Below are 21,383 nucleotides of genomic sequence, written 5' to 3'. Positions count from 1 at the left end.
GCTAGCATTAGCATCGCTGTTCTTCGTGTACTTTACCCATACCACAGCATGAATGTCTCTGTTTAGGTTACACTGGTTTTATTGGACAGACTACACAATATTTATTTCACTTACTCGTCCAATAAAAATCAATCTGGGCGTCACTGCTGAGCATTTTCTTCCTCATCACATCTTTCCACCTTGTGTATGCAGCCGTACTGATGTTTACGCTTGTTTTTGTCTCTTTACGGCCATGGTGTGTAAAGCAGAAGCAGCCTGGCCAGCGGCGGAGTGTGCAGGATCCGCGAGTGCTGAAGACGTTCTGCACGGCTTTGATGGGTGCGCGGCCACAAATGGGTGGCGACCGCTTCTTCCAGTGGCAGGAGCTTCACATATACTTTTTCCTCAGCGCCGTCAACAAATAGAGTGTTAACTGTACGTACACACTGCCGCCGACTTGAGCTGCAAAGAGCGTTGTCAAAGACGCTTGTCAAAAAGTACGGGGAAGCTTGACACTTTGGCCGCTCTGAATATGGAGTGCGCGCGCGCGCCGGGGGCGCGCTCTCTCTCTCTCTCTCTCTCTCTCTCTCTCTCTCTCTCTCTCTCTCTCTCTCTCTCTCTCTCTCTCTCTCTCTCTCTCTCCTCTCTCTCTCTCTCTCTCTCTCTCTCTCTCTCTCTCTCTCTCTCTCTCTCTCTCTCTCTCTCTCTCTCTCACTCTCTCTGCTCGTGCACGCTGAAAATTTCATATTTTGGTATGAACATTAACTCGCCAGTGTGGCGGATAGCATTTTGAGATTTACACGCCAAACGGAAAATCTACCGGCATTTGGCGCTTGGCGGGGAAAAACAACCCACACCACAAAACACTATTTTTATTGAGCAATTTAGCTAGCCCACATCATAACGCACGTCAGACAACATTTGCAACTATTGAAGTCTGTAACTTAGTCTCGGCACACAGACTGATTAGGCAAGTACAGGTCCTTCTCAAAAAATTAGCATATTGTGAAAAAGTTCATTATTTTCCATAATGTAATGATAAAAATTAAACTTTCATATATTTTAGATTCATTGCACACCAACTGAAATATTTCAGGTCTTTTATTGTTTTAATACTGATGATTTTGGCATACAGCTCATGAAAACCCAAAATTCCCATCTCAAAAAATTAGCATATCATGAAAAGGTTCTCTAAACGAGCTATTAACCTAATCATCTGAATCAACTAATTAACTCTAAACACCTGCAAAAGATTCCTGAGGCTTTTAAAAAAACCCAGCCTGGTTCATTACTCAAAACCACAATCATGGGTAAGACTGCCGACCTGACTGCTGTCCAGAAGGCCATCATTGACACCCTCAAGCGAGAGGGTAAGACACAGAAAGAAATTTCTGAACGAATAGGCTGTTCCCAGAGTGCTGTATCAAGGCAACTCAGTGGGAAGTCTGTGGGAAGGAAAAAGTGAAAAAGTCGCTGCACAACGAGAAGAGGTGACCGGACCCTGAGGAAGATTGTGGAGAAGGACCGATTCCAGACCTTGGGGGACCTGCGGAAGCAGTGGACTGAGTCTGGAGTAGAAACATCCAGAGCCACCGTGCACAGGCGTGTGCTTTTGAACCAGAAAACAGCCAGGGCAGAAGCGCCTGACCTGGGCTACAGAGAAGCAGCACTGGACTGTTGCCTCAGTGGTCCAAAGTACTTTTTTCGGATGAAAGCAAATTTTGCATGTCATTCGGAAATCAAGGTGCCAGAGTCTGGAGGAAAACTGGGGAGAAGGAAATGCCAAAATGCCTGAAGTCCAGTGTCAAGTACCCACAGTCAGTGATGGTCTGGGGGTGCCATGTCAGCTGCTGGTGTTGGTCCACTGTGTTTTATCAGGGCAGGGTCAATGCAGCTAGCTATCAGGAGATTTTGGAGCACTTCATGCTTCCATCTGCTGAAAAGCTTTATGGAGATGAAGATTTCGTTTTCAGCACAACCTGGCACCTGCTCACAGTGCCAAAACCACTTGGTAAATGGTTTACTGACCATGGTATTACTGGGCTCAGTTGGCCTGCCAACTCTCCTGACCTGAACCCCATAGAGAATCTGTGGGATATTGTGAAGAGAAAGTTGAGAGACGCAAGACCCAACACTCTGGATGAGCTTAAGGCCGCTATCGAAGCATCCTGGGCCTCCATAACACCTCAGCAGTGCCACAGGCTGATTGCCTCCATGCCACGCCCGCACTGAAGCAGTCATTTCTGCAAAAGGATTCCCGACCAAGTATTGAGTGCATAAAATGAACATAATTATTTGAAGGTTGACTTTTTTTTGTATTAAAAACACTTTTCTTTTATTGGTCGGATGAAAATATGCTAATTTTTTTGAGATAGGAATTTTGGGTTTTCATGAGCTGTATGCCAAAATCATCAGTATTAAAACAATAAAAGACCTGAAATATTTCAGTTGGTGTGCAATGAATTTAAAATATATGAAAGTTTAATTTTTATCATTACATTATGGAAAATAATGAACTTTTTCACAATATGCTAATTTTTTGAGAAGGACCTGTACGTTTGCAGTGACAAGGGTCACCATTTTATTATTTGCTTTCCTTGATTGTCTTCCAAACTTTCACACGTGCCGACTCCGACTCCGAACATATGCTCCGAACTCTCTCTGAACTTCTCACACGCAACTGACGTATCAGGTGCAAGGTTTTTAGTCAATCAACGATCAGAGAATACTGCAGTGAGAACGTTGTAGGGAGATGTAACAGCTGTGGTCCTTAAACTCCTCTCCTGTCATTAATACGCTGTGGTCTAGTCATCAACAGAAAATTAACGGATTGAGAGGGGAGAAAAATGGATTTTGGCGTGACATTTCTTGCGTGTGCGTGAGAGCGTGAGATTGATGCTGAAAGCGTGAGTGTCACGCCAGATGCGTGAGAGTTGGCAACCCTGCTTGTGCAATCTAACAATTATGTGTGTGTGCGTGTGTGTATGCCCCTGAGCATATTGTTGGGGATTTACTAAGAATAGATGCGTAACGTGTCCAGCAGCTTTACTGAAGACCGGTTTAGATGATTTTAAAATATAATATTGTTATAATAATTTCTGTAATATCTATTTAAAAAATTAATTCCAAAACATAAACCTGAAAAACTGCGATGTACAACCCAATATACATACAACACGTAAGTAGCCTACGTGCATTGATATGCAATTATGCGGAGCAGGATTCTGGACCGTGCGGTTGCTGAGTGAGTGGGGCTATCTGGCGTGATGCAACAGGAAACCATTCTGTAGATTCGCGAATTGATTAAAAAAAAAAAATAGGACTATACTGTAAATCACTTATTCCTCCTGATTTCAGTTCCTCTGGAATCCCTGGGGAATCAAAACCATGCGCTACTGTTTATGTGTTAAAAGTCACATACTTATTGTAACAGTTTTGCTTATTTTATTAGTAACCTAAAATGTCTCACTCATTTTATGTAATATCTTGGTTTTGCATTATTTTTTTCTGTAATTTAATAACGGAATTCTAAATTTACTGATTTTGTGGACCTCAGCCCCACAGGAGCTTCTACAGACTGTAGACCTGGTATATACTTACATATATATATATATAAACTCATAAGTTTGCTTAGCACTTATTTCTCTGTATATGTAGCCTATACAGTACATACACTCATAATTGCTCTCTTTATTGGTTATTTTTCTGTGACATATATCTGGTCATATGACTACAGCAGACTCATGCTTAGATGTTTACATACTCTTCAGGTACAACATTTTGATTATAACTGATATGTTTATCTCTTTCTTTGAAAGTTATAGTGAATTATGGGGTCTGATGCAACGGCAGCCTCTGTGTGTAGTTCCACATCATTCCCTGGTGAGCAATAGGAGATTCCTCAGCATGACATCACAATCATGCATGGCGTAGTATTACAGTGGCACATTTACAAAGAAAAACAACAAATAGGGAACGTACTTTCACTTTTACTGTTGAAATAACTGGCTACACGCAAAGGGCATGTATGGACAGGAAAGACTGGTATGAGAGTAAAATGGAGGGGGAAGGAGACAAGAACATGCTAGTTAGTCAAAAAATGGAAAACTGAGACATTGTTTACCTGAGAAATGAAACTTAAGGCTTGATTTCATAGATTGTATTGAATATAAGTACGTAACACTTTTCTTACAAGGTAAATTTATCTTGGAACATGAGATATTGGCCAAGAATGACATTGTACAATACATGAAAAAAAACTTAAATATTTCAGCATATTGCATTTTTATTGATGGTGTATAATAATATTTTTAAAATAAAAGTGCAAAATTTGCTGTATAAATAAAGCATTGCTAAAGAAACTGCAGCAGGGATTTGATTGAGCAGGTTAGACATTTGAGATCATGCTTGATAAACAAACACATTGCACTGACAATGAAACAAAGTAAAACAAACTAAAAAGTGATGAAAATGTCATTAAGACTGAATTTACATACATTTGATGAGTGAGTGAGTGAATGAATGAGATGTGGATGGTACAGGTTTTTTTTTTTAGTTTTGCTTTTGAGGTCTTTAGTGCTTTTCTTCACCATCACTATAGCAGTGGTTTGATTAAATAAAAAAATACACTTTAATTTAATTTCAATAAATACATTTTCCGACATGTGCTCGTAAAGGGAAAGGACACTATCAGAACTTTCAAAGTTTCTGACCGTGTGGATTAACTCCTTACATTATCCAGTAACTCTGATTTTAACAAATCATCAAACATTTGATCGCATACAGTTTACATAATTAAACTGTTTTAGATAATTAAAAATCTTATAAAAAAAATTAAAAAAAAACAACAACATTCATTTCTGTATTACAAACACAATATACATATTCAGTACCTGTTCCAAAGCCTAAACTGAAATATAAAAATGTCACCCTTTGGTATTTCCTTTGATATGTGGAGTTTTCTTCCAGTTTTTTTTTTTATATATATAAATATAATGACAATGACAAACATTGAGAACATTATTGCTATGTCAGTATTTGAAAGCACTATCAGGACAATATCTGAGGGTGTTGTAATTAATCCTGCTCAAATGACAGTACTACGTACATTGATCAGAAGTAGCTTCAAAATGATCTGCAGCTGGTCACTTCAGATAAAGGCCTTCCATTCTCTTTCAACCAGAGTATCAATACATTCAAAGAGCTTATGGAACGCCACTAATCCAGATTGTGGTGAGGTATGCTCTCTTTGCGCTGACAAAGTGCCATTACAGTTAATACCACGTCGTCGCCCACTTCCACTGTGATGCAGTAGGTGTTTCACAAATAGTCCATCTTGAAGAGCCAGGAAGCTTTAATATAGTATGGAAAAATGACTCTTCCGCTATGGAAAAATGTCTTTGCAGCTCTCCAAGTCTTCTTCTTTAGCTTCATGATTATACTTTTGGTCCAGGGAAAGTCTGACTATGGCATCATCATTATACTTCAAACTCAGGCAAGTTTCAAATCAGGGTGAAAACGAGAGATATCTCTTCATGGTAACTCAAACTGAGGGTCATGCCATAGTTTCATCATTTAAACAGCTCTTCTGGAGAACGAGCACCTTAAAAAAAGAGAGCTTCTATAGTGGATGATTGAAGCACTGGGCTCCTAGCATGTAGTGGAGGCCTAAGAAGAGCTTTTTAATCTTGAAAGGGTCTTCAGTATGTCTGACTTTCAACGTGATTTCGCTTTTATCAGAGAGCATGAAAACACTTTGCTGCTCCTGGCACCCTTCGTCTTGCAGGGTCTGCAGGTGGAACGAATTATTGCCCTGTTCCAGTGTCAGGTTGGCAACCGTCTGAGTGCCGTAGCTGTCCACACAAGCCCACAGATAGACCATGTACGGTCCTGCACAGGACAGCTTCAACCTCTTCTGATTGTTCAGAACAACACTCTGGTTCCAGATGACTGTGAATTTCAACTCATGTGAATCTAAGTCTGACACACACACACACACACACACACACGTACACAAAGAAGTGAGAATTAGATAGCTGTTCAGTTTTCTTCTAGATCTAGCTGTGGTTTCCTCTAAGACTGACATAAGCAAGCTGATTACAACATTAAATATTACATGTTATATATAGTAAAAATTTTATATTTAATGTTTTTTTTTTAAATAAAATCATAGATCTGATGACGTCACTAATTAAAAACCAATATATATATAATATATACTTATCACAGACTTCCTCTGCACATTGCATGGCACTCTATCTTAACTCCTTAGGAAGATTTAATATATCTTTACAGAAATTAAATCTGAATGATAGGATAACATGTACATGTACACTTACGGAGCATTTGCATGAATATCCCGTTGTCCTGTGGAAACTGAAAAAAACAGAGTTAAGAAAAAAAGTTAAGCAACTCAAAAATAATAAAAAAACTATAAAATAATCACACCACAAAAAAAAGGTGCACTTTTATGATGTACTTAAAGTGCTCTATTTTCACACTAATTTGTTCTCAATATACTAAAAGTTATCCTTTAGTACTTCTCAAGATAACCTTAAGAACATTTAAATGTAATATTTTGGGACACCATGAATATGAACTAACATGTGCTTATTACATACAATCTCTTTTTTTTTAAAATGTATTTAGTTCCACTTGTAGTACACTTGAACACACTATGGGTTACTACAAGTGGCAGCTAAACACATGTTGAAATACAGGGATAGTATGTTAAAAGCACATTTAGTTCATATTCATGGTGTCCCAAAAACCATTATCACACTTCTTCCATTGATTATGCATTTTCAAAATTGTGAATTGTGTTGTTCATCAAATAAATACATTTTGTGGTTTAATTTTAAGGACTTTTTTCCCAATAAACACTTTTATTGTTTTGGGTCACCACTTGGTTTCCAGTGTAAAATTTGGGCCCAGCTGATTCAAGATGCGGAAATGGTTATGATCAAAGTGATGAGAAATAACAGACACACTCATTCTGTTAGACGTGGAAAATTCCACCCTGTATCAAATCAACAAAATCACAAAAACACTTTCACTGTCCAGAGCAAAAGGCTAGTAGTGGAACATGTGGGCTGAGAGAAAGGCCTGCACAGAGATAGTGGAACACCTTTGCTCAACAAAAAAAGCCCTTTTCAGGACTTGGCACACAACCCAAATAGTGCGTAAATCACATCCTGCTCGCCCTCGGACCACTAAGTGGATCATTTAGTAAGTGTCTTTTGTGGGTACCCTTGTCTGATATCAGTATAGGACTCCTTTGAAATGGAAATGTAGATCTCCTGACCTCAACATTTATCATTTAACAGATGATTTTAAAAACAAACTCACAGAAAGATGGTTCAGCTGTTAAGAGGGGTTTCCCCGAGGGGACATGCCAAGGCAAAGTTCAATCAGACCACACTCTGAGACACACAACATGACCACATGAAACAACACACCTGAGGCGAGTGGTTTAACTGTCACTGAAACCCATTACATATTCTACACATTACAAAAAGAATTTGCTTGTGACACTAACAAATATCCTATAATCTGGCTGTGACAAGCCTGAAGAACTTCATCAAACCAACCATTACCACGGTCAATACTGCCCTCTGAAGGACTTTTAAATGCACTCACTACACTGTACTTCACTGTAAATCATCTACAACACACAAATCAGCGCTATACACCGTAAACAACATAAATGAAATCAGAAACGGGTTCTTACGGGCTGCTGGTTGAGTAAGATGTTGAGGCTGAAGGCGGCACAAGCGGCTGTTAATAAACTCTGGATGATGAACACCGCCGCCGTGGTCCTCCGCCCGCTGCTACAGCGACAGCGCGCGCCGCCGCCGCCGCTCTCTAAACTCTCTTGAGCATCCTTTGAGTCCATACCGACTGACGGGCGGAGTGAGATCAACTGCCCTGAGAAGAAACGCCGCGCCTTTTATAAGAGAAGGCGGAGGAGGACGCAGACCGAAACCCCGAAAAAAACATCCCCTTCCAACGCATCGCATCGAGCCAGAAGCCGTGTGTGGAGGATGCTCTAGTTTAACTGTGTTTGGCTTATTCAGACCGATAGCCTCGATCTTTTACATGCTTACCTCAAGTATGCAAAGTGAAATGCCGGCCAAAAGCTCCTTTAGGTTGTAATAATAATTTCTTATTCCCACATGAAATTAATTTTTGACTATAGTAAAGTGTATTAGCCTATACTGTATATTATAGTAGTTTGTTAATGAATGCTACAGCATACCGTAGTATTAACTATAGTGAACTGATAAACTGCAATACATACTGTAGTATACTTTAGTTTTATAATATTCCCTTGTAGAAAACTTAGTACAGTACTGGGTAAAGTAATTTGGTTATTACTATAGTTATACCATAGAATTACCACAGCAAATTAATTCAAGTACTTTACTATAGTGTTTTTTCATGTGGGCATTTTGCATGATTTCATTATTATTGTGTGTATATTTTGCACAAATACTGAGAACGTCTCATATAACATTTTAGTTTACACTATATAAAGTAGGCGAGGAAAGTCCAGCTGAAGAAGCTATCTGGTCTAAACAGGTTTGTTTTATGCTGGTGATGGTAGATCATTGGTCCAGCAAGAGTATCACCCCAAACAGTTTTGGTGACCACTGCCTTCCACTGTACGTATATATATATATATATATATATATATATATATATATATATATATATATGTGTGTATATATATATTTATATAAATATATATATATATATATATATGTGTGTGTGTGTGTGTGTGTGTGTGTGTGTATGTGTGTGTGTGTGTGTGTGTGTGTGTGTAACCAGTCATGGTGGGAATGACATGAGGTTGACTAACTCTTCATTGAACATCAGCATGGTGACTGGTCAACATCTGGCATATTTATTTTTACTTTTTTTTGGCACACAATAAAATCCCAGAATATTCCAGCTATAATTTGTGTACCAACGTTGCAACCCAGTGCTTGCAAGGTTCATGGCTATTTAGTTTACCGAGGTGTTTGAAACAGCAGAATGTTTAACAATTTTCATTTTCCATCTAATTGTTTTTCTTTAAGCAAACAGTGTGGTGTGTATGGAGAGTCCCAGCGATGTGTATGGAGAGTCCACTTCAAAATATTTTTCTCTCACACTTCAAAAACATAGAAGTAGTTTATAAGGCTGGCAGCTCATTGCACACATATTCCATCCTTTCTCTTTTCCTTTCCTTATGAGATTGACAATATCTAACAGTTAACTAAGTTAAAAATATATAAAAATAAATCTCTCATTTAACCACATTTAAAGGATTTTTAGCATTTTAAAGGACACTCCACCGAAAAAAAGAACATTATCTAATAATTTACTTCCTCAGGGCACCCACGATGTAGGCTAAATTACTTACTTCCTTCACAGGGGCGTGTCTACGTGGTATTCCCGAAACTTTGCAATGTGCGTTTGGCTGACGAATTGTCCATGAATTGAGGGGGCATGACGTGATTGGCTGTGGAGGAAAGGAAAATAGCCCTAGAACTGATTGGCCATCGGGAGCATCCGAGCTTTTCCAGGTGTGCCGATTGCAGAAATCCCATCACGCCCCTACATAAGTGTCTGTGCTACTTGTCCAAAAGATATGAGCGATAAAAATGTCTTTGTACTTTTAATCGCCTCGGCTTTCGTCCGTTATTTATTAATTAATTATTTATTTATTTATTCCAATTGCCCTAACCCCAGCAAGACATTTATGGGGGACCGTGTGGGCCAGATGGGATGAATAAGCACCAGTCCAGCCCTGATGATTCTCCTCTTCTAGTGCCAGAAAGAAGACCTTCTAATAATAAAACTATTTAAAATAAACTCTGTAAGGGAGCTGTACATGCTTAAAAGTTGTTGCTGCTTCTGGAAACCTGTTTGTTTTGTTTTGATTTCATATCTAGTGTTAATGTATTTATTCTTTTAATGTACTGTAGCCTGGAATATTTAGTGTGCATACTCATTGTATTTCTGTGTGTTGGAGATTTTTGATTAAAAAAATAAAAACAATAATTATTCCTGTTGTAGAAAACATTGTGGCACCAAGATACGTTGCTATGAAGGGGGGCCCTTGGGTTTGCTATAGCCCCAGGGCCCTATATGTTCTTAATCCAGGCCTGCCAACAGTGCATGGCTTGCATTCCAAAACTGGAAAATGCTGCCTTCCGAGGTCACAGTTCAAGGTAGGAAGCACCAGCGTAGCCAGGAATCACAATAGGTGGGCCCAGTGGGGCTAGTGGGCCTAATCTAAAATGTATCTGTTATCAAAATTGGCCAACAAGTATAAGTCGGTATGTATGGTGGCCGAGAGAGATTAACGAGCTGCAACTTTAGAAAACACATGCAAATAGAAAAAGCACCACCAAATCAAGAAAGCATCTTCATCAGTTTGACAGCAGGTGCTGCAAATTCTCACAATGCAAACAAATAAAGAAACACACTGCAAATGCTCACAACACAACCAAATAAAGAATTTTATTTGCAGCGCGTTTCTTTGTTTGGTTTTGTTGTGAGCATTCGCAGCAGTGGCGCCTCGTCGGGGGAGGCACAGCTTCCCCAAAATTTTGAGGTGAAAATGAGGACGATTTAATGTTAATAAAATTCACAATTCATTTCAGTTCATGTCTCAGAATGTGTATTTTTTGTTTGTAATTTCACAGCTGTAATACCATAACGTGAAAGCGCCGCTTCTCTATCGCGAATGTGACAAATCTTCTGATGTAAATAACAAACGCTAAGTGATAGAGAGGAGGGGGGAGCTTCCCTTCTAGTAGATCAACCAATCATCACAGAGACATAAATTATGTGATATTAGTTTGAACGTCTCAAGCTGTGCTGATAATGTACCAAGTACTTATGATGAGTAGCGATATTGAATATTTGATCGCCAACAGATTTACCAAGCTGTCATTCAAACAGTATATATACAAATTTAAAAAAAGGTAAAACACGCCTAAGCTGGATATAGGCTACAGCAGTCGGTTTAATTAAATGGCACAAAAGGCAGCTCTCTTTTAACGCAGGCTTTTAAGAAGGGATGGATGTTTGCTTCAAGTGATTGGCCAGGTAAGTGAAATTATATAATCTTGCTGTATGTGTGTCATTTTCTTTACGTTTTCTGACTAAAAGCTACCAAAAGGCCATTTTAAAGTGGTTAAGCAAATAATAATAATAATAATAGGCAGGCATCCCCAGACCAATACAATTAGTGTGCCTCCTCTGTTTTAAGACCCACGAGCCGCCACCGATTTGCAGCACGTGTGCTGTTAAATTGATGAGGTTGTTTTCTTAGTTTGCAGGTGCTTTTTTTCTATTTGCAGCTCTCTCGGCCACTGTCGAGTATGTCATCATAAGCAGTGTTGAAAACATAACGATAAGAACAGCATTAGCATGACAGCCACGCCACACACATGCACGTCTGAAAGACGCAACACAGCTCTATCAAACCAGCAGGACAGCAGTGATTGGTCATAGTCTGGCTCAGCGGCCACATAAACCACATGAAATAACCAACAGTGACTAGACAATATAGTAGGAAAATGTAGATTGGCTTACTTTTGATTATTATAACAGGCGAAGAGAGTTGAACATTATGGAGCACTAAACACTCTCATGCATTGTATGTTTCTTTCATACTTGAAGCCAGAGGGTGCTCTCGCAGCAAGTCCAAAATTGACTCACAGAAGTAATAATTTATGACGTGCCAGGAAATCCCTAATATGGATAAAGGCATCCAGCCATTGCTGTTGCCAAAGCAATTTCTGCTGCAGCTAAGCTGAATAAAAATCAAGGTTTGACCAATAAAACCTGAAGACAATAAACACACGACTGTGACAATACATGGTTTATGTGTTTTTCAAGTCATCTCCAGGTAATAAAAAAGCATCTGATTAATGCAGGTCTAACTGACATAACATTTATTATGTTAGGTTATGGAAACTATAAAATATATCTTCTACCTTGGCTTATTCTATGATAAAAATGGAAAAAGTATTTATACAAATCATAAAATTGTCATTTGGAAAATATAGAAAAAAAAGAAGTATAGAATGCAAATTATTGGTTATTGTCCAGCAGTGTATTTGATTTCTCAGCCAATTAAAAGAAATAAAATAATGATAATAATAATAAAACCTGACAATTAGGCCAATCTGTCCCCCCTCACTTCTAAATAATTATATTTATGCCCTAAGGGGCTTTTTGCAATCTGACTGCGAAATACGCTACACCACTATTACTCACAAAACTTATCTTCATCATTATATGGCAAACAAGAATCAAGAAACAATGGGATTTATTTTATAGGTCAAGTATTGTGACAACTGCAACAGATATCACTCATTAGTCTACCTTGTGAGGCAACTGACTGGATGACAAGAAGGCATCAAGGCATGTATATAAGTGTGTGTGTGTGTGTGTGTGTGTGTGTGTGTGTGTGTTTGTTTACATTTAATATTTCATTTTCTAAAGATATATTCTACTTAACTGTTCTACTTATTTCAGCATATTTTAACAAGGGACCAGTTCTCACTATTAACTAGTTGCTTATTAGCATGCATATTATTAAATAAATTATTTTGAACACTTATATTGAGGTTGTTATCCTACCTTTGATAAAAGCAATATGTCAGCAGTGCTTTTGTATGGCTGAGAGGCTTTCAGATATTTTGCATCACTCTAGTGATCGGTTTCTTTATTCAAAGTTAGTGTTTTGTTACATTTTGTACATGTTGGCTTTTCTTAGAGCACTGAAAAACACACTAACTCATAGTGCCCCACTAACACACCTCTCCATCACACATCTAGGCCTATTTTGTACAAACATTGCAAAAGCCTATCACTGCCAACCACACTTCTGTCCAGCAGTCAGTCATAGGGAGACATGAGGACACAGGGGAAGCCCACCCGGGACAGGAAAGCAGCAGTCAAAGGTAATTCACCAAGAAGGGAATGAAAAACTGATTGTTTGAAAATTGGGCTCTATGAGCAAGTCAGCCACGGAAAGCGTGTAAGAGTGTGATTCTCATATGTTAAATAGAGACTGATTACAGATAAGGGGCAATTGCACGGTGTTGGGACTTCTCTCACCTTATCTCACTACACTAGATACAACTAAATCATCCCAAAACAGGAAACAAACGTTAATTGCCAAAACCACACATAATAGCAAATTGTTTTGTCCTCCTTTTGCTTTAAGTACTACAGATCTCATTTTAACAGACTGAGAAAGATTTACTAGTTTACTTAAAGCCTTTATGTTTAATGCATTATAAAAGGTTATTAAGGGCTATGATGCATTATAATTATTCATAATGTGTGTTGTAATGCATCATATCATGTTGTTGATAATTATAACTGAATTTAAAATGCATAGTGTAACAATGAATTGATAAGTTGTATTAAAATGTATTAACTGTGGTTACAATTATTTATGAGATTGTACAATGAATTATGAGGTGCTTTAAAATGCATAATTGATGCATTAAAACTACTTTTATAATGCATTATACATAAAGGCTTTAAGTAAAGTGTTATCACTAGTTCTTGCTGTGAGACATTATTTCAGTCTTCGACCAAAACACTTGAAAGTACCCAAACACTTTTGGGGGAACATTGTTACATGTGGTTTTCCAGTGAAAGGATGATCAGCTGTTCTTTATAATTTTATCTCACAGATATAGACTGTATCCATAAAATAAAACAGATGCCTTGCTGATTCAAAGCCCAGTTAATCGGTGACAGTCATGTTTTTGGATGTGTCGTCCATAATAATTCATATAATTACACTCATTATTATATACTTGCGAGTAATGAAGCGTTCAGATGCAAATTTTCTAAGTGCAGTCTGAATTTTTTTCTAAAATGAGACGTTTTTTTTTTTTTTTTTATTTGTTGTTATTGTTTTTTTTTTTGTTTTTGTTTTTTTTATCAGGCTCCTATGTGTAGATTCAGTAATTTCACTGAAATGGCAGTTGTTAGGTTCTTTTTATTCCCATTAAAAAAAAAAAAAAAAAAAAAACCTGAACATAAAAATAGAGGCCTTAGAAAAATGCTAATTTTAGAAGAAAATTTCAGAAGACAATTGAGACAGAGGGATTTTGCATCTGAACTATTCAAATCATAATTTCACGTGTAATGATCTAAAACAAATTCACAGCAAATAAACAAAATCATTCATTCAAGTTTTCTATGAGATGCTATGCTAGTTTTCATGGTTATTTTCACTTTTGTATGTATGTGTGTGTGTGTGTGTGTGTGTGTGTATGTGTGTGTGTGTGTGTGTGTATATATAGATAGATAGATAGATAGATAGATAGATAGATAGATAGATAGATAGATAGACAGATAGATAGATAGATACAGTAGATAGATAGATAGATAGATAGATAGATATATAGATACAGTAGACAGATATATAGACAGATACAGTAGATAGATAGATGATGAGGCACTTTTTTATTATGGATGGATGCATTTTATTTAATTTCTTTTGGACTGATGCACTGCAACACCTGCTGACTGTCATTAAACAGCTTGGAAGATCAAAGACATTTTTTAATATAAATCTGATTGGATTCATCTGAAAGAAGGAAGTCATATACACCTAGGATGGCTTGAGAGTGAGTAAATAATGGGCTAATTTTCATTTTAGGGTGAACTATCCCTTTAAAGCAGATTGTTTCAGTCGAGGTTGTGGGTGAAGAATGGAGCGAGGACTCAATATTGCAGGAAGATAAGGGGTTTATTAACGGCAGAAACAAAACAAACAAAACTACCCAGTAAGAGAAAACACAGCTGGCAACTTAACTGGCTGGCAGGACAATGCACACGGCAGGGAACATTCAACGACGAACTGGCACGGGACTGCAAACATAAGGAGAATAAATAGGGAGCGAATGAGGGTAATGAGGGAAACACAGGTGAGGTGCTACTCAAAACAACACAAGAAATGCTGACAGAAGAGCACACAGCTGAGTGAACTCAAGGCTGCACGCTCCCACAAACAAGACAGAACATGGAGCGCGAGTGTCCGAACCCCGACACGAAACCGAAACTCAAGACATGAGTGTTGGGATCTGAACACCACGCTCCAACAAGAAACGACTGAAGTACCGCACTGAGAACTAAACAAAACAAGAAATAGAAACCAAATCTATGTGCTCAGAATGATCCATCCATTTACAAGGTGTTATACCTAAACCATGGGCTACATATCTGTGGGCTGACTGAGCTCTCTGAAGTTCGAGACAGGCAACTGAAAGGTTGTCACCAAATCTCTGGTTGCTTCAGAGGGACTGTCCCTGTAACTAATGTACAATATTGTCGTATTAGGTAAGAACGACAGAGCTGCTAAATGACAGATGTGTGAATTCATGTTTAATGGGGACTGTCATTGTGATTCAGGGATGGGAGTGAAACATTTGGCACAGTCGTCTGTGTTCAGAGGTGTAAAAAGTACAGATATTCCACTAAAAACAAATGGTGCAGATACAATTTTCACTCAGAAATGACGTCAATTTCACTATTAATTACAAAGTAACACACTGAAATAGAATTAGCATTCTCGTAAAATATACTCCCAATAATTTTTATTTACAACTTCAAAAAAACATTTTTTAAAGTGTGTCAAACATTTTACTCCAAACCAAAATTAAGTCTAATAACTTGATTAAAATACTTGCGTAAAAGCGTAATTGCACTTGTAATATTATCACTCAGAAATCATAAGTTTCACAAGTAGAGATTTTCTCCTTATATTTGATGAAAAATATTCATAAAAAATATGAAAAAACTTTGTAAAGTAACCTGACAAAATCACCGTTGTTCTACATAAGACTCCAGATCACAGCTGATGTTAAACTGAAACCAACATCATCCACCTGTAACCTGATATATTTTCAGCTAAAATTAGAAGCAGATGATTTTTACTGTGGTTTGATATTTGAATATAGTGATTTTTTTTAGACTTTAGACTAATAATAAAGGCTGATCATGATTTCCACTTGACTGAAGTTCATTGAGCTTTGGGACCAGTAAACCAAAAAATAGATTTAATAACCAAATATGAATGACTGAATGACTTTTATTTTATAACACACAAGAGAAGTTATTTATAATAGAATGTCAAAACTGCTATTGTGTGTACAGCAAAAATAAATGGAGACTGAAGCTGTCAAGCTAGATTTTGGAGTAAAATAACAAATTTCAGTCTGTTCTTTGAATACTCTACATTATATTTATGGATTTCTTAGCTCTTAGCATACTGATGTGCTATGATTTATGCTCTCCTGCTTTTTTCGTAACTTGAAAGCCCCTGGTCCCCATCTGCTTTTTATGATGTTTGGGAAAAGCACAAACATTTTTCAGAACTTCTCTTTTTGTCATCCACTAAAGAAAGTCACGCAGGTTTTAAATGACAGTGATGAATTTTATAGCACCTTTATAACTCTTCTGTTTACTATTCTTCTAAAAGAATATACTGCCATATCTGTAAAATAAACTTCATTGGGTGTTTAAATAAAAGGAAAGTCGAACACTCCTGATAATCCTACGGTTTCATTTGCATTGAGCTGATTTCCATGGTTTAAATTTAACTAAAAACAGAATGCTACTAAAATAAAAAAATTTGAGGAACTTGTTAATACTGTGTTAAACACATGGCTGTTGACATATACAGCCTGCACAGATTCTCCATTTTTGTTTCAGCCATGAATCATAAACACTTAGTCAGATTACAGACCAGCTACAGAGTGCAAGTGACCAAAAAAAAAAAAAAAAAAAAAAAACCAACCACCACCACACAGTGAGATTTTTTTTTCTTCATATTCAATGCCATAGAGGCTCCGTGGGGGGTTTTTCACAACTAATAATTGACTTTCTCAAGTTTTTTTTCTTTTTATTGAAAGCATGACCTTTTAGACCCACTATTTGAAGTACTTGTCTGGATTATGTAGTTTCGGGTAGGATAATAAATGTTTGTTCATTCTAAAGGGAGACTCGCATGACTCAAATGCTCTAAATTCGAACTCGATTCCTTAGCTTCAGCTATCCTTACTGTAATTAGCACACACTTCTGGGAATAAGCAGCTGAAGGGAGATCTGTGAATCATTTTTCATGCCATCTCCTAAATATTCCCTCTGTACAGCTACTTCATTACAAACACTCGCTTTATCTTGCTAAATAGATTAAAACTGCTGCAGTACTGGATGTCTAGACTTTTAGATAAACACATACACTCACTTCTGCCCTACAAGCTTTTGTTACATGGCCACATGCGAGACAGATATCATATCAAATGTCACAGGTTTGATCGTTTCCACTGGGCTGTAGTAGGAATACACCTGTCCCATGTCCCACTTTAAATGAACTGAATGGTTTCTTTCATGATTCAGTTTGTTTGATTTTCATTATTTTTAAACATATTTTGAATATATACAATAATAAAAATAATACATTTAAATAAATATTCAAACATTTAAAATATGAAGTAATTTTTTTAAATTTTAATTCTACTTTTTAAAAAAAAAATTAAAACTGCGATTTAAATATTTATAAATAATCATTATTGAAAATTGCAAATCTTAAAATATTCAAACAATTTCAAAAATAATTATTTCACAAAACAATTCAATCATTTTACATGATTAAAAATATATACAAATATTATTTTAAATATAAATAATCATTTATCAAATCAATAAAGTAAATTTAAAATTATTTTCAACATGTTCAATATTTTAAACATTTAAAAAATAATTTATTGAATATAATAAAACTACATGCATTCAAATATCGTAAATATCACAAATATTTATAAATAAACATTAGTTACTTAAAAACAAAAAATATTAAAACATTCAAAAATGATTCCAAAAATTACTACTATTTTAAAAATAATTCATTCAAATTTTACATTACGAAAATATTCTAAAAAATGAATATTTCAAAGAGAAATAATTATTATTTGAACAAATTACAAAGAATTTCAAAAATATTTGATATTTCAAACAATTTATTGAAAATAAAAAGCTATGTCCATTCAAATAGTAAACTATAGTGAAATATTTATAAGCAATAATTAATTACTTAAAAATTAATTTAAAAAATATGCTTGAAATAGAATTTCAAATCATTAAAATTCTTCTTTTAAACGTTCCAGAAATAATTCTTGAAAATAACTATAAAAATAAAAAAATAAGAATTGTTCTAAAATATTCTACATTATTTTTCAAAATATACAAAGCAAAGCTTTGAAATATTTGATACAATATTTTTAAAAAAGTATTTATTCAAAAATAATTGATAATCATTACAAATATATAGAAAATAATTAATTATTCCAAAATTACACGTTTGATTTTTAATCATATGTCAACAAGTAGAGTGGTTTAAACAGTTTTTTTTTCTTTCCTGTGAGTGACTGAAATGTGTTGTGTGTTGTGCGATAACTTCCCATCAGTGGGCTCTCAGCAGACCCCTGGGTTTCCCCATTCAGTGTGTACGTCTACATCTCTACTGAGAGAATGACCTCATTAGTCAATATCAGCCGCTATCTCAGGCGAAGCCCCCTTCCCACAGCCCACAGAGAGGTGGGTGGTCAAGCCCAACAGCAAGATATTAAGGACAGGCAGTCAAGTTCAGAGGTGACTGGACGAAGAGATAAGACTGACTGCAGCGATTGCAAAGACAGCATTAGCCACACGTGCAACATCGCAGGCATGCTGGAAATCCCATCGCCAAGCTAAAGGACAGCGTTCGCAAACAAACAAACAAACACAAATCTGATAACGAGGTTAGATGACAGAGAGGAGTTTTTATAACAATGAAGTGACACACTCGCTCATCAGAAATATCCAAAAACCTTTCAATCAAAACTCTCGACGGTTTCACTGTTAGTCAGTGACGATATGAAATGATTAGTGATATGCACTTTACACCAGAAGTTTCCAGTAAACCAACAGACAGAGAGATGATGTTGGTGATACAGCGGCCCCAAAACGAGCAACGAATTACATTCCATTAATAACAAAGATAACAAATAACAAACATTAAACCACAAACGTTCTCACAACTAATTTCACATTTCTGTGCCATTTTCTTCCAGTGACATTAAATGGTTTGGCAGGACATGATGGGGTGAGTAAATGATGACAGAATTGTCATTTTTGGCTGAGCTATCACTGTAACTTTGAACATGATCCCATAAAATTTGAATAAAAATCAAACCGCCTGTCTTATGTTGGGTTGAGGGTTTTAGCTGAAGCCCATCCCAGCCAAAGACAACATGGATGGATGGCTAGTCCATCCCAGGACTCAAACACAGTGTCCAATTATGATAATAATATTGTAATCATGATTATTGAACACTTAAAGGGATAGTTCACCCAAAAATGAAAATTCTGACATGTATTACTCACCCTCATATTGTTCCAAACCCATAAGACCTTCGTTCATATTTGGAACACAAATTCAGATATTTTTGATGAAATCCGAGAGCTTTCTGACCCTGCATAGACAGCATCACAACTGAAATATTCCCAGACCCAGAAACATAGCAGCGACATCGGTAAAATAATCCATGTGACATCAGTGGTTCAACTGTATTTTTATGAAGCTATGAGAATACTTTATGTGCAAAGAGAAAACAGAAATAATGACTTTTTTCAACAATTCTTCTCCCCTGAGTTACTGTCTTCTGCCATTATGGAGAGTATCACGACGGATGCGTGTTCTGTGTCAGCAGCACTGCAAGCATGCATGCATTCATTTTTTACGTGCAGATCAAAGCATGCGCATGTGTCATGGTACTCCCCATAATGGCGGCAGATGGAATGAGGGGGAGAAGAATTAAGTCATTATTTTTGTTTTCTTTGCGCACAAAAATATTTCTCTTAGCTTCATAAAAAAAATGGTTGAACCTCTAATGACACATGGATTATTTTACAGATGTCGTTGCTATGTTTGTAGGTCTGGGAACATTTCAGTTGCATTGCTTTCTACCGAGGGTCAGAAAGCTCTTAGATTTCATCAAAAATATTTTTATTTTGTGTTCTGAAGATGGATGAAGGTCTTATAATTAATGAAAGAAATTACATTTATTAATTAACTACACAAATAATATTCATTTATGTGTTAAAAATCCCTTTAAGAGTGAATATGATATGATATTATGATATTTTTTATTTTCACAAAAGCAATATATATCAAGTAATATTTTTCTGAAAATAACATTGCTACACTGATTTTTAACTGTAAAAAGACTTAAATGCTATGATAAATGTAAATAATTTTACAATGTAATTTTACAGTAAAAATAGTGTACTGTTGAATGTACAGTTTTGGGATGTACTGTAAACAGAACACATCATCTTATAATCTACAATCAAAAAATGTCAACTGACATTACCAGAATTCCCTGGGATCGATGTTTCACATTTGATGGCTTTTCACTGAGATGTACGCAAGTCTCTTTCTTTCTTTTTTTTTTTTTTTTAAATCAGTTATGTACATTGGGGTTTTTATGTTACATCTGATGCTGGTGAACTAATAGTTCACCCCAAAATGAAAATTCTGTCATTAATTACTCACCCTCATGTCATTCCAAACCCGTAAGACCTTCGTTCATCTTCGGAACACAAATTAAGATCTTTTTGATGAAATCTGAGAGCTATCTGACCCTCCCATAGACAGCAATGCAACTGAAATGTTCCCAGGTCCAGAAACTTAGTAAATAAATCGGTAAAACAGTCAATGTGACATCAGTGGCTCAACTTCAGTTTTGCGATGCTACGAGAATTTTTTTTTTTTGCACAAAGAAAACAAAAATAACAATTTACTCAACCATTCTTTTCCCCCGAGTTACGTCTTCTGCCATTTTAGAGAGTATTTTTGATTGAGTAAACTGTTATTTTTGTTTTTTGTCGCAACATGAATGGATGCTCCCTCTAGCAGCTTAATTGGATTTACACAGCCGTTCATGTTTGGTAATATGCATTTATGTGACTAAGTCATAGCTAGTAAGCAAACAGTCAGTAGTAACTAATGGTAATGACTGTAACTTGTAATTAAGCATGTGAACCACCGATGCTAATGCACTCTAGTTTTTAGGTGTGTTAGGTTTGAAGCAGCACTGTGCAGACCGATCAGTGTATGACATAAAAGTACAGCGACAGTGATTCTAAAGCATAAGGAGCCATCTGCTCTCTATAGCTCTCACTGTACTTCGATGTCCTACGACAACGATTGGTTTGCACAGCGCTGCTTCAAGTCGAACACACCTCTTATAGTGTTGGGGCCCAAAAAATCCGAACACAAAAATGTTGTTTAATGGTTTAACTCAGGGGTGCCCAAACTTGGTCCTGGAGGGCCG

The 21,383-nt window shown here is 36.5% G+C and overlaps 1 protein-coding gene across 1 annotated transcript in view; it reads right to left on the bottom strand.

Moving 5' to 3' along the window:
* Positions 1 to 4,259: 4,259 nt before the first annotated feature.
* Positions 4,260 to 21,383, bottom strand: part of LOC109071907 (FAM20B glycosaminoglycan xylosylkinase) — a 48,884-nt gene continuing 31,760 nt past the window's right edge. The window contains exons 10-11 of the transcript XR_006157568.1: positions 6,318 to 6,354; positions 4,260 to 5,958 (exon numbers count right to left, since the gene is read on the bottom strand). The gene's annotated coding sequence lies outside the window, so the exon portion shown is untranslated. The remainder of the gene's footprint in view (positions 5,959 to 6,317; positions 6,355 to 21,383) is intronic.

This window comes from Cyprinus carpio, chromosome B20, assembly GCF_018340385.1.
Source record: "Cyprinus carpio isolate SPL01 chromosome B20, ASM1834038v1, whole genome shotgun sequence".
Classification (NCBI taxonomy): domain Eukaryota; kingdom Metazoa; phylum Chordata; class Actinopteri; order Cypriniformes; family Cyprinidae; genus Cyprinus; species Cyprinus carpio.
This window is presented reverse-complemented; position numbering and strand designations above follow the sequence as displayed.